The sequence below is a fragment of the Carassius carassius genome, chromosome 28, assembly GCF_963082965.1.
Source record: "Carassius carassius chromosome 28, fCarCar2.1, whole genome shotgun sequence".
Taxonomy (NCBI): Eukaryota; Metazoa; Chordata; class Actinopteri; order Cypriniformes; family Cyprinidae; genus Carassius; species Carassius carassius.
Window position 1 is genome coordinate 19,563,631 of NC_081782.1, and position 22,394 is coordinate 19,586,024.

The 22,394-nt window shown below is 48.5% G+C and overlaps 44 non-coding genes across 44 annotated transcripts; all 44 read right to left on the bottom strand.

Moving 5' to 3' along the window:
* Positions 1–550: 550 nt before the first annotated feature.
* On the bottom strand, positions 551–624 carry trnat-cgu (transfer RNA threonine (anticodon CGU)). Its single transcript has one exon. It is a non-coding gene; the product is annotated as a tRNA-Thr (tRNA).
* Positions 625–2,188: 1,564 nt separating this feature from the next.
* trnat-cgu (transfer RNA threonine (anticodon CGU)) lies at positions 2,189–2,262 on the bottom strand. Its single transcript has one exon. It is a non-coding gene; the product is annotated as a tRNA-Thr (tRNA).
* A 477-nt stretch (positions 2,263–2,739) lies between these two features.
* On the bottom strand, positions 2,740–2,813 carry trnat-agu (transfer RNA threonine (anticodon AGU)). Its single transcript has one exon. It is a non-coding gene; the product is annotated as a tRNA-Thr (tRNA).
* Positions 2,814–2,927: 114 nt separating this feature from the next.
* Positions 2,928–3,017, bottom strand: trnar-ucu (transfer RNA arginine (anticodon UCU)). The gene is given in 2 exon segments: positions 2,928–2,963; positions 2,981–3,017. It is a non-coding gene; the product is annotated as a tRNA-Arg (tRNA).
* A 180-nt stretch (positions 3,018–3,197) lies between these two features.
* On the bottom strand, positions 3,198–3,271 carry trnat-ugu (transfer RNA threonine (anticodon UGU)). Its single transcript has one exon. It is a non-coding gene; the product is annotated as a tRNA-Thr (tRNA).
* A 589-nt stretch (positions 3,272–3,860) lies between these two features.
* On the bottom strand, positions 3,861–3,934 carry trnat-cgu (transfer RNA threonine (anticodon CGU)). The gene has a single exon. It is a non-coding gene; the product is annotated as a tRNA-Thr (tRNA).
* A 477-nt stretch (positions 3,935–4,411) lies between these two features.
* On the bottom strand, positions 4,412–4,485 carry trnat-agu (transfer RNA threonine (anticodon AGU)). The gene has a single exon. It is a non-coding gene; the product is annotated as a tRNA-Thr (tRNA).
* Positions 4,486–4,599: 114 nt separating this feature from the next.
* trnar-ucu (transfer RNA arginine (anticodon UCU)) lies at positions 4,600–4,689 on the bottom strand. Its single transcript is given in 2 exon segments — positions 4,600–4,635; positions 4,653–4,689. It is a non-coding gene; the product is annotated as a tRNA-Arg (tRNA).
* A 181-nt stretch (positions 4,690–4,870) lies between these two features.
* trnat-agu (transfer RNA threonine (anticodon AGU)) lies at positions 4,871–4,944 on the bottom strand. The gene has a single exon. It is a non-coding gene; the product is annotated as a tRNA-Thr (tRNA).
* A 94-nt stretch (positions 4,945–5,038) lies between these two features.
* trnar-ucu (transfer RNA arginine (anticodon UCU)) lies at positions 5,039–5,128 on the bottom strand. Its single transcript is given in 2 exon segments — positions 5,039–5,074; positions 5,092–5,128. It is a non-coding gene; the product is annotated as a tRNA-Arg (tRNA).
* A 172-nt stretch (positions 5,129–5,300) lies between these two features.
* trnat-ugu (transfer RNA threonine (anticodon UGU)) lies at positions 5,301–5,374 on the bottom strand. The gene has a single exon. It is a non-coding gene; the product is annotated as a tRNA-Thr (tRNA).
* Positions 5,375–5,967: 593 nt separating this feature from the next.
* trnat-cgu (transfer RNA threonine (anticodon CGU)) lies at positions 5,968–6,041 on the bottom strand. Its single transcript has one exon. It is a non-coding gene; the product is annotated as a tRNA-Thr (tRNA).
* A 646-nt stretch (positions 6,042–6,687) lies between these two features.
* Positions 6,688–6,777, bottom strand: trnar-ucu (transfer RNA arginine (anticodon UCU)). The gene is given in 2 exon segments: positions 6,688–6,723; positions 6,741–6,777. It is a non-coding gene; the product is annotated as a tRNA-Arg (tRNA).
* A 180-nt stretch (positions 6,778–6,957) lies between these two features.
* Positions 6,958–7,031, bottom strand: trnat-ugu (transfer RNA threonine (anticodon UGU)). The gene has a single exon. It is a non-coding gene; the product is annotated as a tRNA-Thr (tRNA).
* Positions 7,032–7,619: 588 nt separating this feature from the next.
* Positions 7,620–7,693, bottom strand: trnat-cgu (transfer RNA threonine (anticodon CGU)). Its single transcript has one exon. It is a non-coding gene; the product is annotated as a tRNA-Thr (tRNA).
* A 477-nt stretch (positions 7,694–8,170) lies between these two features.
* On the bottom strand, positions 8,171–8,244 carry trnat-agu (transfer RNA threonine (anticodon AGU)). Its single transcript has one exon. It is a non-coding gene; the product is annotated as a tRNA-Thr (tRNA).
* Positions 8,245–8,358: 114 nt separating this feature from the next.
* On the bottom strand, positions 8,359–8,448 carry trnar-ucu (transfer RNA arginine (anticodon UCU)). Its single transcript is given in 2 exon segments — positions 8,359–8,394; positions 8,412–8,448. It is a non-coding gene; the product is annotated as a tRNA-Arg (tRNA).
* Positions 8,449–8,628: 180 nt separating this feature from the next.
* trnat-ugu (transfer RNA threonine (anticodon UGU)) lies at positions 8,629–8,702 on the bottom strand. The gene has a single exon. It is a non-coding gene; the product is annotated as a tRNA-Thr (tRNA).
* Positions 8,703–9,290: 588 nt separating this feature from the next.
* Positions 9,291–9,364, bottom strand: trnat-cgu (transfer RNA threonine (anticodon CGU)). The gene has a single exon. It is a non-coding gene; the product is annotated as a tRNA-Thr (tRNA).
* Positions 9,365–9,841: 477 nt separating this feature from the next.
* trnat-agu (transfer RNA threonine (anticodon AGU)) lies at positions 9,842–9,915 on the bottom strand. Its single transcript has one exon. It is a non-coding gene; the product is annotated as a tRNA-Thr (tRNA).
* Positions 9,916–10,029: 114 nt separating this feature from the next.
* Positions 10,030–10,119, bottom strand: trnar-ucu (transfer RNA arginine (anticodon UCU)). The gene is given in 2 exon segments: positions 10,030–10,065; positions 10,083–10,119. It is a non-coding gene; the product is annotated as a tRNA-Arg (tRNA).
* Positions 10,120–10,300: 181 nt separating this feature from the next.
* On the bottom strand, positions 10,301–10,374 carry trnat-agu (transfer RNA threonine (anticodon AGU)). The gene has a single exon. It is a non-coding gene; the product is annotated as a tRNA-Thr (tRNA).
* Positions 10,375–10,468: 94 nt separating this feature from the next.
* Positions 10,469–10,558, bottom strand: trnar-ucu (transfer RNA arginine (anticodon UCU)). Its single transcript is given in 2 exon segments — positions 10,469–10,504; positions 10,522–10,558. It is a non-coding gene; the product is annotated as a tRNA-Arg (tRNA).
* Positions 10,559–10,730: 172 nt separating this feature from the next.
* Positions 10,731–10,804, bottom strand: trnat-ugu (transfer RNA threonine (anticodon UGU)). Its single transcript has one exon. It is a non-coding gene; the product is annotated as a tRNA-Thr (tRNA).
* A 593-nt stretch (positions 10,805–11,397) lies between these two features.
* On the bottom strand, positions 11,398–11,471 carry trnat-cgu (transfer RNA threonine (anticodon CGU)). Its single transcript has one exon. It is a non-coding gene; the product is annotated as a tRNA-Thr (tRNA).
* Positions 11,472–11,947: 476 nt separating this feature from the next.
* On the bottom strand, positions 11,948–12,021 carry trnat-agu (transfer RNA threonine (anticodon AGU)). Its single transcript has one exon. It is a non-coding gene; the product is annotated as a tRNA-Thr (tRNA).
* Positions 12,022–12,372: 351 nt separating this feature from the next.
* On the bottom strand, positions 12,373–12,445 carry trnat-ugu (transfer RNA threonine (anticodon UGU)). Its single transcript has one exon. It is a non-coding gene; the product is annotated as a tRNA-Thr (tRNA).
* A 589-nt stretch (positions 12,446–13,034) lies between these two features.
* Positions 13,035–13,108, bottom strand: trnat-cgu (transfer RNA threonine (anticodon CGU)). Its single transcript has one exon. It is a non-coding gene; the product is annotated as a tRNA-Thr (tRNA).
* Positions 13,109–13,585: 477 nt separating this feature from the next.
* trnat-agu (transfer RNA threonine (anticodon AGU)) lies at positions 13,586–13,659 on the bottom strand. Its single transcript has one exon. It is a non-coding gene; the product is annotated as a tRNA-Thr (tRNA).
* A 114-nt stretch (positions 13,660–13,773) lies between these two features.
* Positions 13,774–13,863, bottom strand: trnar-ucu (transfer RNA arginine (anticodon UCU)). The gene is given in 2 exon segments: positions 13,774–13,809; positions 13,827–13,863. It is a non-coding gene; the product is annotated as a tRNA-Arg (tRNA).
* Positions 13,864–14,044: 181 nt separating this feature from the next.
* Positions 14,045–14,118, bottom strand: trnat-agu (transfer RNA threonine (anticodon AGU)). The gene has a single exon. It is a non-coding gene; the product is annotated as a tRNA-Thr (tRNA).
* Positions 14,119–15,132: 1,014 nt separating this feature from the next.
* trnat-cgu (transfer RNA threonine (anticodon CGU)) lies at positions 15,133–15,206 on the bottom strand. The gene has a single exon. It is a non-coding gene; the product is annotated as a tRNA-Thr (tRNA).
* A 477-nt stretch (positions 15,207–15,683) lies between these two features.
* Positions 15,684–15,757, bottom strand: trnat-agu (transfer RNA threonine (anticodon AGU)). The gene has a single exon. It is a non-coding gene; the product is annotated as a tRNA-Thr (tRNA).
* A 351-nt stretch (positions 15,758–16,108) lies between these two features.
* trnat-ugu (transfer RNA threonine (anticodon UGU)) lies at positions 16,109–16,181 on the bottom strand. Its single transcript has one exon. It is a non-coding gene; the product is annotated as a tRNA-Thr (tRNA).
* Positions 16,182–16,770: 589 nt separating this feature from the next.
* trnat-cgu (transfer RNA threonine (anticodon CGU)) lies at positions 16,771–16,844 on the bottom strand. Its single transcript has one exon. It is a non-coding gene; the product is annotated as a tRNA-Thr (tRNA).
* Positions 16,845–17,321: 477 nt separating this feature from the next.
* Positions 17,322–17,395, bottom strand: trnat-agu (transfer RNA threonine (anticodon AGU)). Its single transcript has one exon. It is a non-coding gene; the product is annotated as a tRNA-Thr (tRNA).
* Positions 17,396–17,746: 351 nt separating this feature from the next.
* trnat-ugu (transfer RNA threonine (anticodon UGU)) lies at positions 17,747–17,819 on the bottom strand. The gene has a single exon. It is a non-coding gene; the product is annotated as a tRNA-Thr (tRNA).
* Positions 17,820–18,408: 589 nt separating this feature from the next.
* On the bottom strand, positions 18,409–18,482 carry trnat-cgu (transfer RNA threonine (anticodon CGU)). The gene has a single exon. It is a non-coding gene; the product is annotated as a tRNA-Thr (tRNA).
* Positions 18,483–18,960: 478 nt separating this feature from the next.
* Positions 18,961–19,034, bottom strand: trnat-agu (transfer RNA threonine (anticodon AGU)). The gene has a single exon. It is a non-coding gene; the product is annotated as a tRNA-Thr (tRNA).
* A 1,086-nt stretch (positions 19,035–20,120) lies between these two features.
* trnat-cgu (transfer RNA threonine (anticodon CGU)) lies at positions 20,121–20,194 on the bottom strand. The gene has a single exon. It is a non-coding gene; the product is annotated as a tRNA-Thr (tRNA).
* A 465-nt stretch (positions 20,195–20,659) lies between these two features.
* On the bottom strand, positions 20,660–20,733 carry trnat-agu (transfer RNA threonine (anticodon AGU)). Its single transcript has one exon. It is a non-coding gene; the product is annotated as a tRNA-Thr (tRNA).
* Positions 20,734–20,827: 94 nt separating this feature from the next.
* Positions 20,828–20,917, bottom strand: trnar-ucu (transfer RNA arginine (anticodon UCU)). Its single transcript is given in 2 exon segments — positions 20,828–20,863; positions 20,881–20,917. It is a non-coding gene; the product is annotated as a tRNA-Arg (tRNA).
* A 180-nt stretch (positions 20,918–21,097) lies between these two features.
* trnat-ugu (transfer RNA threonine (anticodon UGU)) lies at positions 21,098–21,171 on the bottom strand. Its single transcript has one exon. It is a non-coding gene; the product is annotated as a tRNA-Thr (tRNA).
* Positions 21,172–21,761: 590 nt separating this feature from the next.
* trnat-cgu (transfer RNA threonine (anticodon CGU)) lies at positions 21,762–21,835 on the bottom strand. Its single transcript has one exon. It is a non-coding gene; the product is annotated as a tRNA-Thr (tRNA).
* Between the last annotated feature and the right edge of the window lie 559 nt (positions 21,836–22,394).

Consider the following 22,394-nt stretch of genomic DNA (forward strand, 5'->3'; position numbering starts at 1 on the left):
CAGCTGAGGGGTGGTTGACAAATGAAATCGCATTCTGCTCTGACGCTCCTCTGTACCGCATGATTGCGCAAAGCAAACCACACAACCCAAGGTGGTGTTTGATTACCAGCAAAGACAGTGCTGGGATTTGAATTCAGTATGTCCTATTTACGACACAAGCTTTAACCAACTAAGCCACAGCGCCAACCTGCACACACTCTCCCAGCGAGCGGCACTTAGAGGATTAAAGCATCCAGATAAGAGGCCAACGGCCAGGCTCTGCACAGCTTAAAATAGTTTTTTTGACAACTGATTCGGGGTGGCCAGCTAGCCTATGGGTTTGTTGGCCAAGTGCAATTAGTTAACCTTTGAATGGACTCATCTGGCAGTCTAGAAGTCCAGTTTGCTATCTATTGTGCCACAGAGCCTGTCAGCAACTGTTGACCTGTTCAAAAGAGCATCAGCATTATCAGGGTCTGATTTGGAAATGGAATTGCCTGCTGCCTTTGCTATCTCTGTTTGCAGTCCGATCTCAGAAAAGAACATGCTTGAGGCACACAAGGGATGCTAAAGGCACCGCTGGGATTTGAACCCAGGATCTCCTGTTTACGAGACAGACGCTTTAACCAACTAAGCCACGGCACCAAGCAGCGCACCCCGATAGTGAGTAAGTTTATCAAAATATCCAGCAGTGAGGACAAAGGTCCACGGGCTGGTCAGCTTATGAGATTTTTCACAACTTTCTGTTGCCCGAGGGCATAAGCGTGCAATTTAATGATAAACGAAAGGCCAGAAGTCACCAATCTGTTTTGACTCAAACCCACAAACTTCATATGGCCTCAAACCGCAGATTAATAGTCCAATGCGCTACACTCAGCGCAACATGCAGTAGCTCCTTCCAGGCTTGCAGCAGTCCTAAACCAAGGATCACGTGTTTTTTAAGGCAAGCTCTTTGACCAGCTGAGCCATGCTGCATTGCTGAGATGACTCTGGGCAGCATTCTTCGCCAGCATCTGAGGGGTGGTTCGCAAATTAAATTACATGCTGCTCTAGCACTCCTCTGCACCCCCTTTTTACAGAGAGCAAAACCTCACGGGCCAAGGCGGCACTTAATCACCAGCAAAGGCACCGCTGGTATTCAACCCAGGATCTCCTGTTTACTAGACAGGCGCTTTAACCAACTAGGCCACAGCACCAACTTGCATATAATTTGTTTTATAACTCTGGAGGGGTGGCCAGAGAGCATATGTGTTTGTTGGCCAAGCGCCATTAAAAGAATGCCAAAAGTAACGACTCTGGTGGGACTCAAACCCACAATGAATGGCCTCATCTGGCAGTCTAGAAGTCCAATGCGCTATCCATTGCGCCACAGAGCCATGTGTGGAGCTTTTTTTTCCTGTCTTGTGCCAGTCCGTTGAATTGAGTTCAGGCATTTGGGGAGCGGGAAGGACAAGATATGTGGGTCTCTCTGCAATTGGTATGTGGTTGGAAAAGTGGAGGATCTGTAAGGGCTTCCTTTCCAAGAAAGAACAGAGCCACCTGTTAAAAGGCACCGCTGGAATTGAACCCACGATCTCCTGTTTACAAGACAAGCGCTTTGACCAGCTAAGCCACGGCGCCTTGCTGTTTTGTTGACTTGGGTCAGAATTCTTCGGCAGCAGCTGAGGGGTGGTTGACAAATGAAATCACATGCTGCTCTGACGCTCCTCTGTACCGCCTGATTGCGCAAAGCAAAACCACACAACCCAAGGTGGTGTTTGATTACCAGCAAAGACAGTGCTGGGATTTGAATTCAGTATGTCCTCTTTACGACACAAGCTTTAACCAACTAAGCCACAGCGCCAACCTGCACACACTCTCCCAGCGAGCGGCACTTAGAGGATTAAAGCATCCAGATAAGAGGCCAACGGCCAGGCTCTGCACAGCCTAAAATAGTTTTTTTGACAACTGATTCGGGGTGGCCAGCTAGCCTATGGGTTTGTTGGCCAAGTGCCATTAGTTAACCTTTGAATGGACTCATCTGGCAGTCTAGAAGTCCAGTTTGCTATCTATTGTGCAACAGAGCCTGTCAGCAACTGTTAACCTGTTCAAAAGAGCATCAGCATTATCAGGATCTGATTTGGAAATGGAATTGCCTGCTGCCTTTGCTATCCCTGTTTGCAGTCCGATCTCAGAAAAGCACATGCTTGAGGCACACAAGGGATGCTAAAGGCACCGCTGGGATTTGAACCCAGAATCTCCTGTTTACGAGAGAGACGCTATAACCAACTAAGCCACGGCACCAAGCAGAGCACTGAGACGGTGAGTAAGTTGATCAAAACATCCAGCGGTGAGGACAAAGGTCCAAGGGCTGGTCAGCTTATGAGATTTTTCACAACTTTCTGTTGCCCGAGGGCATAAGCGTGCAATTTAATGATAAACGAAAGGCCAGAAGTCACCAATCTGTTTTGACTCAAACCCACAAACTTCATATGGCGTCAAGCCGCAGACTAATAGTCCAATGCACTACACTCTGCGCCACATGCAGTAGCTCCTTCCAGGCTTGCAGCAGTCCTAAACCAAGGATCATGTGTTTGCAAGGCAAGCTCTTTGACCAGCTGAGCCATGCTGCATTGCTGAGATGACTCTGGGCAGCATTCTTCGGCAGCATCTGAGGGGTGGTTCGCAAATTAAATTGCATGCTGCTCTAGCACTCCTCTGCACCCCCTTTTTACAGAGAGCAAAACCTCACAGAACAAGGCGGCACTTGATCACCAGCAACGGCACCGCTGGGATTCAAACCCAGTATCTCCTGTTTACTAGACAGGCGCTTTAACCAACTAAGCCACAGCACCAACTTGCATGTACCCAGTAAGAAAGTGAGACTTAGAGTTTTATAACTCTGGAGGGGTGGCAAGAGAGAATATGTGTTTGTTGGCCAAGCGCCATTAACAGAATGCCAAAAGTAACGACTCTGGTGGGACTCGAACCCACAACCTTTGAATGGCCTCATCTGGCAGTCTAGAAGTCCAATGCGCTATCCATTGCGCCACAGAGCCATGTGTGGAGCTTTCTTTTCCTGGCTTGTGCCAGTCCGTTGAACTGAGTTCAGGCATTCGGGGAGCGGGAAGGACAAGATATGTGGGTCTCTCTGCAATTGGTATGTGGTTGGAAAAATGGAGGATCTGTAAGAGCTTCCTTTCCAAGAAAGAACCCACAGAGCAGAGCCACCTGTTAAAAGGCACCGCTGGGAATCGAACCGAGGATCTCCTGTTTACAAGACAAGCGCTTTGACCAGCTAAGCCACTGCGCCTTGCTGTATTGTTGTCTTGGGTCAGAATTCTTCAGCAGCAGCTGAGGGGTGGTTGACAAATGAAATTGCATGCTGCTCTGACGCTCCTCTGTACCGCCTGATTGCGCAAAGCAAAACCACACAACCCAAGGTGGTGCTTGATTACCGGCAAAGACAGTGCTGGGATTTAAATTCAGTATGTCCTATTTACGACACAAGCTTTAACCAACTAAGCCACGGCGCCAAACTGCACACACTCTCCCAGGGAGCGGCACTTAGAGGATTAAAGCATCCAGATAAGAGGCCAACGGCCAGGCTCTGCACAGCCCAAAATGTTTTTTTTGACAACTGATTCGGGGTGGCCAGCTAGCCTCTGGGATTGTTGGCCAAGTGCCATTAGTTAACCTTTGAATGCCCTCATCTGGCAGTCTAGAAGTCCAGTTTGCTATCTATTGTGCCAAAGAGCCTGTCAGCAACTGTTGACCTGTTCAAAAGAGCATCAGCATTATCAGGATCTGATTTGGAAATGGAATTGCCTGCTGCCTTTGCTATCCCTGTTTGCAGTCCGATCTCAGAAAAGTACATTGTTGAGGCACACAAGGGATGCTAAAGGGACCACTGGGATTTGAACCCAGGATCTCCTGTTTACGAGACAGACGCTTTAACCAACTAAGCCACGGCACCAAGCAGAGCACCCCGATAGTGAGTAAGTTTATCAAAATATCCAGCAGTGAGGACAAAGGTCCACGGGCTGGTCAGCTTATGAGATTTTTCACAACTTTCTGTTACCCGAGGGCATAAGCGTGCAATTTAATGATAAACGAAAGGCCAGAAGTCACCAATCTGTTTTGACTCAAACCCACAAACTTCATATGGCCTCAAACCGCAGATTAATAGTCCAATGCGCTACACTCAGCGCAACATGCAGTAGCTCCTTCCAGGCTTGCAGCAGTCCTAAACCAAGGATCACGTGTTTTCAAGGCAAGCTCTTTGACCAGCTGAGCCATGCTGCATTGCTGAGATGACTCTGGGCAGCATTCTTCGGCAGCATCTGAGGGGTGGTTCGCAAATTAAATTACATGCTGCTCTAGCACTCCTCTGCACCCCCTTTTTACAGAGAGCAAAACCTCACGGGCCAAGGCGGCACTTGATCACCAGCAAAGGCAGCGCTGGTATTCGAACCCAGGATCTCCTGTTTACTAGACAGGCGCTTTAACCAACTAAGCCACAGCACCAACTTGCATGCACCCGGTAAGAAAGTGAGACTTAGAGTTTTATAACTCTGGAGGGGTGGCAAGAGAGAATATGTGTTTGTTGGCCAAGCGCCATTAACAGAATGCCAAAAGTAACAACTCTGGTGGGACTCGAACCCACAACCTTTGAATGGCCTCATCTGGCAGTCTAGAAGTCCAATGCGCTATCCATTGCGCCACACAGCCATGTGTTGAGCTTTCTTTTCCTGGCTTGTGCCAGTCGGTTGAATTGAGTTCAGGCATTTGGGGAGTGGGAAGGACAAGATATGTGGGTCTCTCTGCAATTGGTATGTGGTTGGAAAAGTGGAGGATCTGTAAGGGCTTCCTTTCCAAAAAAAGAATCCACAGAGCAGAGCCACCTGTTAAAAGGCACCGCTGGCATTCGAACCCAGGATCTCCTGTTTACTAGACAGGCGCTTTAACCAACTAAGCCACAGCACCAACTTGCATATAACTTGTTTTATAACTCTGGAGGGGTGGCCAGAGAGCATATGTGTTTGTTGGTCAAGCGCCATTAACAGAATGCCAAAAGTAACGACTCTGGTGGGACTCGAACCCACAACCTTTGAATGTCCTCATCTGGCAGTCTAGAAGTCCAATGCGCTATCCATTGCGCCACAGAGCCATGTGTGGAGCTTTTTTTTTCCTGGCTTGTGCCAGTCCGTTGAATTGAGTTCAGGCATTTGGGGAGCGGGAAGGACAAGATATGTGGGTCTCTCTGCAATTGGTATGTGGTTGGAAAAGTGGAGGATCTGTAAGGGCTTCCTTTCCAAGAAAGAACAGAGCCACCTGTTAAAAGGCACCGCTGGGAATTGAACCCAGGATCTCCTGTTTACAAGACAAGCGCTTTGACCAGCTAAGCCACGGCGCCTTGCTGTATTGTTGACTTGGGTCAGAATTCTTCGGCAGCAGCTGAGGGGTGAATGACAAATGAAATCACATGCTGCTCTGACGCTCCTCTGTACCGCCTGATTGCGCAAAGCAAAACCACACAACCCAAGGTGGGGTTTGATTACCAGCAAAGACAGTGCTGGGATTTGAATTCAGTATGTCCTATTTACGACACAAGCTTTAACCAACTAAGCCACAGCGCCAACCTGCACACACTCTCCCTGGGAGCGGCACTTAGAGGATTAAAGCATCCAGATAAGAGGCCAACGGCCAGGCTTTGCACAGCCCAAAATGTTTATTTTTTTTGACAACTGATTCGGGGTGGCCAGCTAGCCTCTGGGGTTGTTGGCCAAGTGCCATTAGTTAACCTTTGAATGCCCTCATCTGGCAGTCTATAAGTCCAGTTTGCTATCTATTGTGCCACAGAGCCTGTCAGCAACTGTTGACCTGTTCAAAAGAGCATCAGCATTATCAGGATCTGATTTGGAAATGGAATTGCCTGCTGCCTTTGCTATCCCTGTTTGCAGTCCGATCTCAGAAAAGCACATGCTTGAGGCACACAAGGGATGCTAAAGGCACCGCTGGGATTTGAAGCCAGGATCTTCTGTTTACGAGACACACGCTTTAACCAACTAAGCCACGGCACCAAGCAGAGCACTCCGATAGTGAGTAAGTTTATCAAAATATCCAGCAGTGAGGACAAAGGTCCACGGGCTGGTCAGCTTATGAGATTTTTAACAACTTTCTGTTGCCCGAGGGCATAAGCGTGCAATTTAATGATAAACGAAAAGGCAAGAAGTCACCAATCTGTTTTGACTCAAACCTACAAACTTCATATGGCCTCAAACCGCAGATTAATAGTCCAATGCGCTACACTCTGCGCCACATGCAGTAGCTCCTTCCAGGCTTGCAGCAGTCCTAAACCAAGGATCACGTGTTTGCAAGGCAAGCTCTTTGACCAGCTGAGCCATGCTGCATTGCTGAGATGACTCTGGGCAGCATTCTTCGGCAGCATCTGAGGGGTGGTTCGCAAATTAAATTGCATGCTGCTCTAGCACTCCTCTGCACCCCCTTTTTACAGAGACCAAAACCTCGCAGCCCAAGGCGGCACTTGATCACCAGCAAAGGCACCGCTGGCATTCGAACCCAGGATCTCCTGTTTACTAGACAGGCGCTTTAACCAACCAAGTCACAGCACCAACTTGCAAATTACTTGTTTTATAACTCTGGAGGGGTGGCCAGAGAGCATATGTGTTTGTTGGCCAAGCGCCATTAACAGAATGCCAAAAGTAACGACTCTGGTGGGACTCGAACCCACAACCTTTGAATGGCCTCATCTGGCAGTCTAGAAGTCCAATGCGCTATCCATTGCGCCACAGAGCCATGTGTTGAGCTTTTTTTTTCTGGCTTGTCCCAGTCCGTTGAATTGAGTTCTGGCATTTGGTGAGCGGGAAGGACAAGATATGTGGGTCTCTCTGCAATTGGTATGTGGTTGGAAAAGTGGAGGATCTGTAAGGGCTTCTTTTCCAAGAAAGAACCCACAGAGCAGAGCCACCTGTTAAAAGGCACTGCTGGGAATCGAACCCAGGATCTCCTGTTTACAAGACAAGCGCTTTGACCAGCTAAGCCACGGCGCCTTGCTGTATTGTTATCTTAGGTCAGAATTCTTCGGCAGCAGCTGAGGGGTGGTTGACAAATGAAATTGCATGCTGCTCTGACGCTCCTCTGTACCGCCTGATTGCGCAAAGCAAACCACACAACCCAAGGTGGTGTTTGATTACCAGCAAAGACAGTGCTGGGATTTGAATTCAGTATGTCCTATTTACGACACAAGCTTTAACCAACTAAGCCACAGCGCCAACCTGCACACACTCTCCCAGCGAGCGGCACTTAGAGGATTAAAGCATCCAGATAAGAGGCCAACGGCCAGGCTCTGCACAGCCTAAAATAGTTTTTTTGACAACTGATTCGGGGTGGCCAGCTAGCTTATGGGTTTGTTGGCCAAGTGCCATTAGTTAACCTTTGAATGGACTCATCTGGCAGTCTAGAAGTCCAGTTTGCTATCTATTGTGCAACAGAGCCTGTCAGCAACTGTTAACCTGTTCAAAAGAGCATCAGCATTATCAGGATCCGATTTGGAAATGGAATTGCCTGCTGCCTTTGCTATCCCTGTTTGCAGTCCGATCTCAGAAAAGCACATGCTTGAGGCACACAAGGGATGCTAAAGGCACCGCTGGGATTTGAACCCAGGATCTCCTGTTTACGAGACACACACTTTAACCAACTAAGCCACGGCACCAAGCAGAGCACTGAGAGGGTGAGTAAGTTGATCAAAACATCCAGCGGTGAGGACAAAGGTCCAAGGGCTGGTCAGCTTATGAGATTTTTCACAACTTTCTGTTGCCCGAGGGCATAAGCCTGCAATTTAATGATAAACGAAATGCCAGAAGTCACCAATCTGTTTTGACTCAAACCCACAAACTTCATATGGCGTCAAGCCGCAGACTAATAGTCCAATGCACTACACTCTGCGCCACATGCAGTAGCTCCTTCCAGGCTTGCAGCAGTCCTAAACCAAGGATCACGTGTTTGCAAGGCAAGCTCTTTGACCAGCTGAGCCATGCTGCATTGCTGAGATGACTCTGGGCAGCATTCTTCGGCAGCATCTGAGGGGTGGTTTGCAAATTAAATTGCATGCTGCTCTAGCACTCCTCTGCACCCCCTTTTTACAGAGAGCAAAACCTCACAGCCCAAGGCGGCACTTGATCACCAGCAAAGGCACCGCTGGGATTCGAACCCAGGATCTCCTGTTTACTAGACAGGCGCTTTAACCAACTAAGCCACAGCACCAACTTGCATGTACCCAGTAAGAAAGTGAGACTTAGAGTTTTATAACTCTGGAGGGGTGGCCAGAGAGAATATGTGTTTGTTGGCCAAGCGCCATTAACAGAATGCCAAAAGTACCGACTCTAGTGGGACTCGAACCCACAACCTTTGAATGGCCTCATCTGGCAGTCTAGAAGTCCAATGCGCTATCCATTGCGCCACAGAGCCATGTGTGGAGCTTTCTTTTCCTGGCTTGTGCCAGTCCGTTGAATTGAGTTCAGGCATTTGGGGAGTGGGAAGGACAAGATATGTGGGTCTCTCTGCAATTGGTATGTGGTTGGAAAAGTGGAGGATCTGTAAGGGCTTCCTTTCCAAAAAAGAACCCACAGAGCAGAGCCACCCGTTAAAAGGCACCGCTGGGAATCAAATCCAGGATCTCCTGTTTACAAGACAAGCGCTTTGACCAGCTAAGCCACGGCACCTTGCTGTATTGTTGTCTTGGGTCAGAATTCTTCGGCAGCAGCTGAGGGGTGGTTGACAAATGAAATCGCATTCTGCTCTGACGCTCCTCTGTACCGCATGATTGCGCAAAGCAAACCACACAACCCAAGGTGGTGTTTGATTACCAGCAAAGACAGTGTTGGGATTTAAATTCAGTATGTCCTATTTACGACACAAGCTTTAACCAACTAAGCCACGGCGCCAACCTGCACACACTCTCCCAGGGAGCGGCACTTAGAGGATTAAAGCATTCAGATAAGAGGCCAACGGCCAGGCTCTGCACAGCCCAAAATGTTTTTTTTGACAACTGATTCGGGGTGGCCAGCTAGCCTCTGGGATTGTTGGCCAAGTGCCATTAGTTAACCTTTGAATGCCCTCATCTGGCAGTCTAGAAGTCCAGTTTGCTATCTATTGTGCCAAAGAGCCTGTCAGCAACTGTTGACCTGTTCAAAAGAGCATCAGCATCATCAGGATCTGATTTGGAAATGGAATTGCCTGCTGCCTTTGCTATCCCTGTTTGCAGTCCGATCTCAGAAAAGCACATTGTTGAGGCACACAAGGGATGCTAAAGGCACCGCTGGGATTTGAACCCAGGATCTCCTGTTTACGACACAGACGCTTTAACCAACTAAGCCACGGCACCAAGCAGAGCACTGAGACGGTGAGTAAGTTGATCAAAACATCCAGCGGTGAGGACAAAGGTCCAAGGGCTGGTCAGCTTATGAGATTTTTCACAACTTTCTGTTGCCCGAGGGCATAAGCGTGCAATTTAATGATAAACGAAAGGCCAGAAGTCACCAATCTGTTTTGACTCAAACCCACAAACTTCATATGGCGTCAAGCCGCAGACTAATAGTCCAATGCACTACACTCTGCGCCACATGCAGTAGCTCCTTCCAGGCTTGCAGCAGTCCTAAACCAAGGATCATGTGTTTGCAAGGCAAGCTCTTTGACCAGCTGAGCCATGCTGCATTGCTGAGATGACTCTGGGCAGCATTCTTCGGCAGCATCTGAGGGGTGGTTCGCAAATTAAATTGCATGCTGCTCTAGCACTCCTCTGCACCCCCTTTTTACAGAGAGCAAAAACTCACAGCCCAAGGCAGCACTTGATCACCAGCAAAGGCACCGCTGGGATTCGAACCCAGGATCTCCTGTTTACTAGACAGGCGCTTTAACCAACTAAGCCACAGCACCAACTTGCATGTACCCGGTAAGAAAGTGAGACTTAGAGTTTTATAACTCTGGAGGGGTGGCAAGAGAGAATATATGTTTGTTGGCCAAGCGCCATTAACAGAATGCCAAAAGTAACGACTCTGGTGGGACTCGAACCCACAACCTTTGAATGGCTTCATCTGGCAGTCTAGAAGTCCAATGCGCTATCCATTGCGCCACAGAGCCATGTGTGGAGCTTTCTTTTCCTGGCTTGTGCCAGTCGGTTGAATTGAGTTCAGGCATTTGGGGAGTGGGAAGGACAAGATATGTGGGTCTCTCTGCAATTGGTATGTGGTTGGAAAAGTGGAGGATCTGTAAGGGCTTCCTTTCCAAAAAAAGAACCCACAGAGCAGAGCCACCTGTTAAAAGGCACCGCTGGCATTCGAACCCAGGATCTCCTGTTTACTAGACAGGCGCTTTAACCAACTAAGCCACAGCACCAACTTGCATATAACTTGTTTTATAACTCTGGAGGGGTGGCCAGAGAGCATATGTGTTTGTTGGTCAAGCGCCATTAACAGAATGCCAAAAGTAACGACTCTGGTGGGACTCGAACCCACAACCTTTGAATGTCCTCATCTGGCAGTCTAGAAGTCCAATGCGCTATCCATTGCGCCACAGAGCCATGTGTGGAGCTTTTTTTTTCCTGGCTTGTGCCAGTCCGTTGAATTGAGTTCAGGCATTTGGGGAGCAGGAAGGACAAGATATGTGGGTCTCTCTGCAATTGGTATGTGGTTGGAAAAGTGGAGGATCTGTAAGGGCTTCCTTTCCAAGAAAGAACAGAGCCACCTGTTAAAAGGCACCGCTGGGAATTGAACCCAGGATCTCCTGTTTACAAGACAAGCGCTTTGACCAGCTAAGCCACAGCGCCTTGCTGTATTGTTGACTTGGGTCAGAATTCTTCGGCAGCAGCTGAGGGGTGAATGACAAATGAAATCACATGCTGCTCTGACGCTCCTCTGTACCGCCTGATTGCGCAAAGCAAAACCACACAACCCAAGGTGGGGTTTGATTACCAGCAAAGACAGTGCTGGGATTTGAATTCAGTATGTCCTATTTACGACACAAGCTTTAACCAACTAAGCCACAGCGCCAACCTGCACACACTCTCCCTGGGAGCGGCACTTAGAGGATTAAAGCATCCAGATAAGAGGCCAACGGCTAGGCTTTGCACAGCCCAAAATGTTTTTTTTTTTTGACAACTGATTCGGGGTGGCCAGCTAGCCTCTGGGGTTTTTGGCCAAGTGCCATTAGTTAACCTTTGAATGCCCTCATCTGGCAGTCTAGAAGTCCAGTTTGCTATCTATTGTGCCACAGAGCCTGTCAGCAACTGTTGACCTGTTCAAAAGAGCATCAGCATTATCAGGATCTGATTTGGAAATGGAATTGCCTGCTGCCTTTGCTATCCCTGTTTGCAGTCCGATCTCAGAAAAGCACATGCTTGAGGCACACAAGGGATGCTAAAGGCACCGCTGGGATTTGAAGCCAGGATCTCCTGTTTACGAGACACACGCTTTAACCAACTAAGCCACGGCACCAAGCAGAGCACTCCGATAGTGAGTAAGTTTATCATAATATCCAGCAGTGAGGACAAAGGTCCACGGGCTGGTCAGCTTATGAGATTTTTAACAACTTTCTGTTGCCCGAGGGCATAAGCGTGCAATTTAATGATAAACGAAAGGCCAGAAGTCACCAATCTGTTTTGACTCAAACCCACAAACTTCATATGGCCTCAAACCGCAGATTAATAGTCCAATGCGCTACACTCAGCGCAACATGCAGTAGCTCCTTCCAGGCTTGCAGCAGTCCTAAACCAAGGATCACGTGTTTTCAAGGCAAGCTCTTTGACCAGCTGAGCCATGCTGCATTGCTGAGATGACTCTGGGCAGCATTCTTCGGCAGCATCTGAGGGGTGGTTCGCAAATTAAATTGCATGCTGCTCTAGCACTCCTCTGCACCCCTTTTTACAGAGAGCAAAACCTCACGGGCCAAGGCGGCACTTGATCACCAGCAAAGGCACCGCTGGTATTCGAACCCAGGATCTCCTGTTTACTAGACAGGCGCTTTAACCAACTAAGCCACAGCACCAACTTGCATATGATTTGTTTTATAACTCTGGAGGGGTGGCCAGAGAGCATATGTGTTTGTTGGCCAAGCGCCATTAAAAGAATGCCAAAAGTAACGACTCTGGTGGGACTCAAACCCACAATGAATGGCCTCATCTGGCAGTCTAGAAGTCCAATGCGCTATCCATTGCGCCACAGAGCCATGTGTGGAGCTTTTTTTTCCTGTCTTGTGCCAGTCCGTTGAATTGAGTTCAGGCATTTGGGGAGCGGGAAGGACAAGATATGTGGGTCTCTCTGCAATTGGTATGTGGTTGGAAAAGTGGAGGATCTGTAAGGGCTTCCTTTCCAAGAAAGAACAGAGCCACCTGTTAAAAGGCACCGCTGGAATTGAACCCAGGATCTCCTGTTTACAAGACAAGCGCTTTGACCAGCTAAGCCACGGCGCCTTGCTGTATTGTTGACTTGGGTCAGAATTCTTCGGCAGCAGCTGAGGGGTGGTTGACAAATGAAATCACATGCTGCTCTGACGCTCCTCTGTACCGCCTGATTGCGCAAAGCAAAACCACACAACCCAAGGTGGTGTTTGATTACCAGCAAAGACAGTGCTGGGATTTGAATTCAGTATGTCCTATTTACGACACAAGCTTTAACCAACTAAGCCACAGCGCCAACCTGCACACACTCTCCAAGCGAGCGGCACTTAGAGGATTAAAGCATCCAGATAAGAGGCCAACGGCCAGGCTCTGCACAGCCTAAAATAGTTTTTTTGACAACTGATTCGGGGTGGCCAGCTAGCCTATGGGTTTGTTGGCAAAGTGCCATTAGTTAACCTTTGAATGGACTCATCTGGCAGTCTAGAAGTCCAGTTTGCTATCTATTGTGCAACAGAGCCTGTCAGCAACTGTTAACCTGTTCAAAAGAGCATCAGCATTATCAGGATCTGATTTGGAAATGGAATTGCCTGCTGCCTTTGCTATCCCTGTTTGCAGTCCGATCTCAGAAAAGCACATGCTTGAGGCACACAAGGGATGCTAAAGGTACCGCTGGGATTTGAACCCAGGATCTCCTGTTTACGAGACAGACGCTTTAACCAACTAAGCCACGGCACCAAGCAGAGCACTGAGACGGTGAGTAAGTTGATCAAAACATCCAGCGGTGAGGACAAAGGTCCAAGGGCTGGTCAGCTTATGAGATTTTTCACAACTTTCTGTTGCCCGAGGGCATAAGCGTGCAATTTAATGATAAAGGAAAGGCCAGAAGTCACCAATCTGTTTTGACTCAAACCCACAAACTTCATATGGCGTCAAGCCGCAGACTAATAGTCCAATGCACTACACTCTGCGCCACATGCAGTAGCTCCTTCCAGGCTTGCAGCAGTCCTAAACCAAGGATCATGTGTTTGCAAGGCAAGCTCTTTGACCAGCTGAGCCATGCTGCATTGCTGAGATGACTCTGGGCAGCATTCTTCGGCAGCATCTGAGGGGTGGTTCGCAAATTAAATTGCATGCTGCTCTAGCACTCCTCTGCACCCCCTTTTTACAGAGAGCAAAAACTCACAGCCCAAGGCAGCACTTGATCACCAGCAAAGGCACCGCTGGGATTCGAACCCAGGATCTCCTGTTTACTAGACAGGCGCTTTAACCAACTAAGCCACAGCACCAACTTGCATGTACCCGGTAAGAAAGTGAGACTTAGAGTTTTATAACTCTGGAGGGGTGGCAAGAGAGAATATATGTTTGTTGGCCAAGCGCCATTAACAGAATGCCAAAAGTAACGACTCTGGTGGGACTCGAACCCACAACCTTTGAATGGCCTCATCTGGCAGTCTAGAAGTCCAATGCGCTATCCATTGCGCCACAGAGCCATGTGTGGAGCTTTCTTTTCCTGGCTTGTGCCAGTCGGTTGAATTGAGTTCAGGCATTTGGGGAGTGGGAAGGACAAGATATGTGGGTCTCTCTGCAATTGGTATGTGGTTGGAAAAGTGGAGGATCTGTAAGGGCTTCCTTTCCAAAAAAAGAACCCACAGAGCAGAGCCACCTGTTAAAAGGCACCGCTGGCATTCGAACCCAGGATCTCCTGTTTACTAGACAGGCGCTTTAACCAACTAAGCCACAGCACCAACTTGCATATAATTTGTTTTATAACTCGGGAGGGGTGGCCAGAGAGCATATGTGTTTGTTGGCCAAGCGCCATTAAAAGAATGCCAAAAGTAACGACTCTGGTGGGACTCAAACCCACAATGAATGGCCTCATCTGGCAGTCTAGAAGTCCAATGCGCTATCCATTGCGCCACAGAGCCATGTGTGGAGCTTTTTTTTCCTGGCTTGTGCCAGTCCGTTGAATTGAGTTCAGGCATTTGGGGAGCGGGAAGGACAAGATATGTGGGTCTCTCTGCAATTGGTATGTGGTTGGAAAAGTGGAGGATCTGTAAGGGCTTCCTTTCCAAGAAAGAACAGAGCCACCTGTTAAAAGGCACCGCTGGAATTGAACCCACGATCTCCTGTTTACAAGACAAGCGCTTTGACCAGCTAAGCCACGGCGCCTTGCTGTATTGTTGTCTTGGGTCAGAATTCTTCAGCAGCAGCTGAGGGGTGGTTGACAAATGAAATCGCATGCTGCTCTGACGCTCCTCTGTACCGCCTGATTGCGCAAAGCAAAACCACACAACCCAAGGTGGTGCTTGATTACCGGCAAAGACAGTGCTGGGATTTAAATTCAGTATGTCCTATTTACGACACAAGCTTTAACCAACTAAGCCACGGCGCCAACCTGCACACACTCTCCCAGGGAGCGGCACTTAGAGGATTAAAGCATCCAGATAAGAGGCCAACGGCCAGGCTTTGCACAGCCCAAAATGTTTTTTTTTGACAACTGATTCGGGGTGGCCAGCTAGCCTCTGGGATTGTTGGCCAAGTGCCATTAGTTAACCTTTGAATGCCCTCATCTGGCAGTCTAGAAGTCCAGTTTGCTATCTATTGTGCCAAAAAGCCTGTCAGCAACTGTTGACCTGTTCAAAAGAGCATCAGCATTATCAGGATCTGATTTGGAAATGGAATTGCCTGCTGCCTTTGCTATCCCTGTTTGCAGTCCGATCTCAGAAAAGTACATTGTTGAGGCACACAAGGGATGCTAAAGGGACCACTGGGATTTGAACCCAGGATCTCCTGTTTACGAGACAGACGCTTTAACCAACTAAGCCACGGCACCAAGCAGAGCACCCCGATAGTGAGTAAGTTTATCAAAATATCCAGCAGTGAGGACAAAGGTCCACGGGCTGGTCAGCTTATGAGATTTTTCACAACTTTCTGTTGCCCGAGGGCATAAGCGTGCAATTTAATGATAAAGGAAAGGCCAGAAGTCACCAATCTGTTTTGACTCAAACCCACAAACTTCATATGGCCTCAAACCGCAGATTAATAGTCCAATGCGCTACACTCAGCACAACATGCAGTAGCTCCTTCCAGGCTTGCAGCAGTCCTAAACCAAGGATCACGTGTTATCAAGGCAAGCTCTTTGACCAGCTGAGCCATGCTGCATTGCTGAGATGACTCTGGGCAGCATTCTTCGGCAGCATCTGAGGGGTGGTTCGCAAATTAAATTACATGCTGCTCTAGCACTCCTCTGCACCCCCTTTTTACAGAGAGCAAAACCTCACGGGTCAAGGCGGCACTTGATCACCAGCAAAGGCACCGCTGGTATTCGAACCCAGGATCTCCTGTTTACTAGACAGGCGCTTTAACCAACTAAGCCACAGCACCAACTTGCATATGATTTGTTTTATAACTCTGGAGGGGTGGCCAGAGAGCATATGTGTTTGTTGGCCAACCGCCATTAAAAGAATGCCAAAAGTAACGACTCTGGTGGGACTCAAACCCACAATGAATGGCCTCATCTGGCAGTCTAGAAGTCCAATGCGCTATCCATTGCGCCACAGAGCCATGTGTGGAGCTTTTTTTTCCTGTCTTGTGCCAGTCCGTTGAATTGAGTTCAGGCATTTGGGGAGCGGGAAGGACAAGATATGTGGGTCTCTCTGCAATTGGTATGTGGTTGGAAAAGTGGAGGATCTGTAAGGGCTTCCTTTCCAAGAAAGAACAGAGCCACCTGTTAAAAGGCACCGCTGGAATTGAACCCAGGATCTCCTGTTTACAAGACAAGCGCTTTGACCAGCTAAGCCACGGCGCCTTGCTGTATTGTTGACTTGGGTCAGAATTCTTCGGCAGCAGCTGAGGGGTGGTTGACAAATGAAATCACATGCTGCTCTGACGCTCCTCTGTACCGCCTGATTGCGCAAAGCAAAACCACACAACCCAAGGTGGTGTTTGATTACCAGCAAAGACAGTGCTGGGATTTGAATTCAGTATGTCCTATTTACGACACAAGCTTTAACCAACTAAGCCACAGCGCCAACCTGCACACACTCTCCCAGCGAGCGGCACTTAGAGGATTAAAGCATCCAGATAAGAGGCCAACGGCCAGGCTCTGCACAGCCTAAAATAGTTTTTTTGACAACTGATTCGGGGTGGCCAGCTAGCCTATGGGTTTGTTGGCAAAGTGCCATTAGTTAACCTTTGAATGGACACATCTGGCAGTCTAGAAGTCCAGTTTGCTATCTATTGTGCAACAGAGCCTGTCAGCAACTGTTAACCTGTTCAAAAGAGCATCAGCATTATCAGGATCTGATTTGGAAATGGAATTGCCTGCTGCCTTTGCTATCCCTGTTTGCAGTCCGATCTCAGAAAAGCACATGCTTGAGGCACACAAGGGATGCTAAAGGTACCGCTGGGATTTGAACCCAGGATCTCCTGTTTACGAGACAGACGCTTTAACCAACTAAGCCACGGCACCAAGCAGAGCACTGAGACGGTGAGTAAGTTGATCAAAACATCCAGCGGTGAGGACAAAGGTCCAAGGGCTGGTCAGCTTATGAGATTTTTCACAACTTTCTGTTGCCCGAGGGCATAAGCGTGCAATTTAATGATAAACGAAAGGCCAGAAGTCACCAATCTGTTTTGACTCAAACCCACAAACTTCATATGGCGTCAAGCCGCAGACTAATAGTCCAATGCACTACACTCTGCGCCACATGCAGTAGCTCCTTCCAGGCTTGCAGCAGTCCTAAACCAAGGATCATGTGTTTGCAAGTCAAGCTCTTTGACCAGCTGAGCCATGCTGCATTGCTGAGATGACTCTGGGCAGCATTCTTCGGCAGCATCTGAGGGGTGGTTCGCAAATTAAATTGCATGCTGCTCTAGCACTCCTCTGCACCCCCTTTTTACAGAGAGCAAAAACTCACAGCCCAAGGCAGCACTTGATCACCAGCAAAGGCACCGCTGGGATTCGAACCCAGGATGTCCTGTTTACTAGACAGGCGCTTTAACCAACTAAGCCACAGCACCAACTTGCATATGATTTGTTTTATAACTCTGGAGGGGTGGCCAGAGAGCATATGTGTTTGTTGGCCAAGCGCCATTAAAAGAATGCCAAAAGTAACGACTCTGGTGGGACTCAAACCCACAATGAATGGCCTCATCTGGCAGTCTAGAAGTCCAATGCGCTATCCATTGCGCCACAGAGCCATGTGTGGAGCTTTTTTTTCCTGTCTTGTGCCAGTCCGTTGAATTGAGTTCAGGCATTTGGGGAGCGGGAAGGACAAGATATGTGGGTCTCTCTGCAATTGGTATGTGGTTGGAAAAGTGGAGGATCTGTAAGGGCTTCCTTTCCAAGAAAGAACAGAGCCACCTGTTAAAAGGCACCGCTGGAATTGAACCCAGGATCTCCTGTTTACAAGACAAGCGCTTTGACCAGCTAAGCCACGGCGCCTTGCTGTATTGTTGACTTGGGTCAGAATTCTTCGGCAGCAGCTGAGGGGTGGTTGACAAATGAAATCACATGCTGCTCTGACGGTCCTCTGTACCGCCTGATTGCGCAAAGCAAAACCACACAACCCAAGGTGGTGTTTGATTACCAGCAAAGACAGTGCTGGGATTTGAATTCAGTATGTCCTATTTACGACACAAGCTTTAACCAACTAAGCCACAGCGCCAACCTGCACACACTCTCCCAGCGAGCGGCACTTAGAGGATTAAAGCATCCAGATAAGAGGCCAACGGCCAGGCTCTGCACAGCCTAAAATAGTTTTTTTGACAACTGATTCGGGGTGGCCAGCTAGCCTATGGGTTTGTTGGCAAAGTGCCATTAGTTAACCTTTGAATGGACTCATCTGGCAGTCTAGAAGTCCAGTTTGCTATCTATTGTGCAACAGAGCCTGTCAGCAACTGTTAACCTGTTCAAAAGAGCATCAGCATTATCAGGATCTGATTTGGAAATGGAATTGCCTGCTGCCTTTGCTATCCCTGTTTGCAGTCCGATCTCAGAAAAGCACATGCTTGAGGCACACAAGGGATGCTAAAGGTACCGCTGGGATTTGAACCCAGGATCTCCTGTTTACGAGACAGACGCTTTAACCAACTAAGCCACGGCACCAAGCAGAGCACTGAGACGGTGAGTAAGTTGATCAAAACATCCAGCGGTGAGGACAAAGGTCCAAGGGCTGGTCAGCTTATGAGATTTTTCACAACTTTCTGTTGCCCGAGGGCATAAGCATGCAATTTAATGATAAACGAAAGGCCAGAAGTCACCAATCTGTTTTGACTCAAACCCACAAATTTAATATTGCCTCAAACCGCAGACTACTAGTCCAGTGCGCTACTCTCTGCGCCACATGCAGTAGCTCCTTCCAGGCTTGCAGCAGTCCTAAATCAAGGATCATTTGTTTGCAAGGCAAGCTCTTTGACCAGTTGAGCCATGCTGCATTGTTGAGATGACTCTGGGCAGCATTCTTCGGCAGCATCTGAGGGCATGGTTCGCAAATTAAATTGCATGCTGCTTTATCACTCCTCTGCACCCCCTTTTTACGGAGAGCAAAACCTCAAAGCCCAAGGAAGCACTTGATCACCAGCAAAGGCACTGCTGGGATTCGAACCCAGGATCTCCTGTTTACTAGACAGGCGCTTTAACCAACTAAGCCACAGCACCAACTTGCATGTACCCAGTAAGAAAGTAATACTTAGAGTAGAGAGCATATGTGTTTGTTGGCCAAGCACCATTAACAGAATGGCAAAAGTAACAACTCTGGTGGGACTCAAGCCCACAACCTTTGAATGGCCTCATCTGGCAGTCTAGAAGTCCAATGCGCTATCCATTGCGCCACAGAGCCATGTGTGGAGCTTTTTTTTTCCTGGCTTGTGCCAGTCCGTTGAATTGAGTTCAGGCATTTGGTGAGCGGGAAGGACAAGATATGTGGGTCTCTCTGCAATTGGTATGTGGTTGGAAATGTGGAGGATCTGTAAGGGCTTCCTTTCCAAGAAAGAACCCACAGAGCAGAGCCACCTGTTAAAAGTCACCGCTGGGAATCGAACCCAGGATCTCCTGTTTGCACGACAAGCGCTTTGACCAGCTAAGCCACTGCGCCTTGCTGTATTGTTGTCTTGGGTCAGAATTCTTCGGCAGCAGCTGAGGGGTGGTTGACAAATGAAATCGCATGCTGCTCTGACGCTCCTCTGTACCGCCTGATTGCGCAAAGCAAACCCACACAACCCAAGGTGGTGCTTGATTACCAGCAAAGACAGTGCTGGGATTTAAATTCAGTATGTCCTATTTACGACACAAGCTTTAACCAACTAAGCCACGGCGCAAACCTGCACACACTCTCCCAGGGAGCGGCACTTAGAGGATTAAAGCATCCAGATAAGAGCCAACCTGCACACACTCTCCCAGGGAGCGGCACTTAGAGGATTAAAGCATCCAGATAAGAGGCCAACGGCCAGGCTCTGCACAGCCCAAAATGTTTTTTTTGACAACTGATTCGGGGTGGCCAGCTAGCCTCTGGGATTGTTGGCCAAGTGCCATTAGTTAACCTTTGAATGCCCTCATCTGGCAGTCTAGAAGTCCAGTTTGCTATCTATTGTGCCAAAGAGCCTGTCAGCAACTGTTGACCTGTTTAAAAGAGCATCAGCATTATCAGGATCTGATTTGGAAATGGAATTGCCTGCTGCCTTTGCTATCCCTGTTTGCAGTCCGATCTCAGAAAAGCACATGCTTGAGGCACACAAGGGATGCTAAAGGCACCGCTGGGATTTGAACCCAGGATCTCCTGTTTACGAGACAGACGCTTTAACCAACTAAGCCACGGCACCAAGCAGAGCACTCCGATAGTGAGTAAGTTTATCAAAATATCCAGCAGTGAGGACAAAGGTCCACGGGCTGGTCAGCTTATGAGATTTTTCACAACTTTCTGTTGCCCGAGGGCATAAGCGTGCAATTTTATGATAAACGAAAGGCAAGAAGTCACCAATCTGTTTTGACTCAAACCCACAAACTTCATATGGCCTCAAACCGCAGATTAATAGTCCAATGCGTTACATGCAGTAGCTCCTTCCAGGCTTGCAGCAGTCCTAAACCAAGGATCACGTGTTTGCAAGGCAAGCTCTTTGACCAGCTGAGCCATGCTGCATTGCTGAGATGACTCTGGGCAGCATTCTTCGCCAGCATCTGATGGGTGGTTCGCAAATTAAATTGCATGCTGCTCTAGCACTCCTCTGCACCCCCTTTTTACAGAGACCAAAACCTCACAGCCCAAGGCGGCACTTGATCACCAGCAAAGGCACCGCTGGCATTCGAACCTAGGATCTCCTGTTTACTAGACAGGCGCTTTAACCAACTAAGCCACAGCACCAACTTGCATATTACTTGTTTTATAACTCTGGAGGGGTGGCCAGAGAGCATATGTGTTTGTTGGCCAAGCGCCATTAACAGAATGTCAAAAGTAACGACTCTGGTGGGACTCGAACCCACAACCTTTGAATGGCCTCATCTGGCAGTCTAGAAGTCCAATGCGCTATCCATTGCGCCACAGAGCCATGTGTGGAGCTTTTTTTTCCTGGCTTGTCCCAGTCCGTTGATTTGAGTTCTGGCATTTGGGGAGCGGGAAGGACAAGATATGTGTGTCTCTCTGCAATTGGTATGTGGTTAGAAAAGTGGAGGATCTGTAAGGGCTTCCTTTCCAAGAAAGAACCCACAGAGCAGAGCCACCTGTTAAAAGGCACTGCTGGGAATCGAACCCAGGATCTCCTGTTTACAAGACAAGCGCTTTGACCAGCTAAGCCACGGCACCTTGCTGCATTGTTGACTTGGGTCAGAATTCTTCGGCAGCAGCTGAGGGGTGGTTGACAAATGAAATCGCATGCTGCTCTGACGTTCCTCTGTACCGCCTGATTGCGCAAAGCAAAACCACACAACCCAATGTGGTGCTTGATTACCAGCAAAGACAGTGCTGGGATTTAAATTCAGTTTGTCCTATTTACGACACAAGCTTTAACCAACTAAGCCACGGCGCAAACCTGCACACACTCTCCCAGGGAGCGGCACTTAGAGGATTAAAGCATCCAGATAAGAGGCCAACGGCCAGGCTCTGCACAGCCTAAAATAGTTTTTTTTGACAACTGATTCGGGGTGGCCAGCTAGCCTCTGGGATTGTTGGCCAAGTGCCATTATTTAACCTTTGAATGCCCTCATCTGGCAGTCTAGAAGTCCAGTTTGCTATCTATTGTGCCACAGAGCCTGTCAGCAACTGTTGACCTGTTCAAAAGAGCATCAGCATTATCAGGATCTGATTTGGAAATGGAATTGCCTGCTGCCTTTGCTATCCCTGTTTGCAGTCCGATCTCAGAAAAGCACATGCTTGAGGCACACAAGGGATGCTAAAGGCACCGCTGGGATTTGAACCCAGGATCTCCTGTTTACGAGACAGACGCTTTAACCAACTAAGCCACGGCACCAAGCAGAGCACTGAGAGGGTGAGTAAGTTGATCAAAACATCCAGCGGTGAGGACAAAGGTCCAAGGGCTGGTCAGTTTATGAGATTTTTCACAACTTTCTGTTGCCCGAGGGCATAAGCGTGCAATTTAATGATAAACGAAAGGCCAGAAGTCACCAATCTGTTTTGACTCAAACCCACAAACTTCATATGGCGTCAAGCCGCAGACTACTAGTCCAATGCGCTACTCTCTGCGCCACATGCAGTAGCTCCTTCCAGGCTTGCAGCAGTCCTAAATCAAGGATCATTTGTTTGCAAGGCAAGCTCTTTGACCAGTTGAGCCATGCTGCATTGTTGAGATGACTCTGGGCAGCATTCTTCGGCAGCATCTGAGGGCATGGTTCGCAAATTAAATTGCATGCTGCTTTAGCACTCCTCTGCACCCCCTTTTTACGGAGAGCAAAACCTCAAAGCCCAAGGAAGCACTTGATCACCAGCAAAGGCACCGCTGGGATTCAAACCCAGGATCTCCTGTTTACTAGACAGGCGCTTTAACCAACTAAGCTCTTTGACCAGTTGAG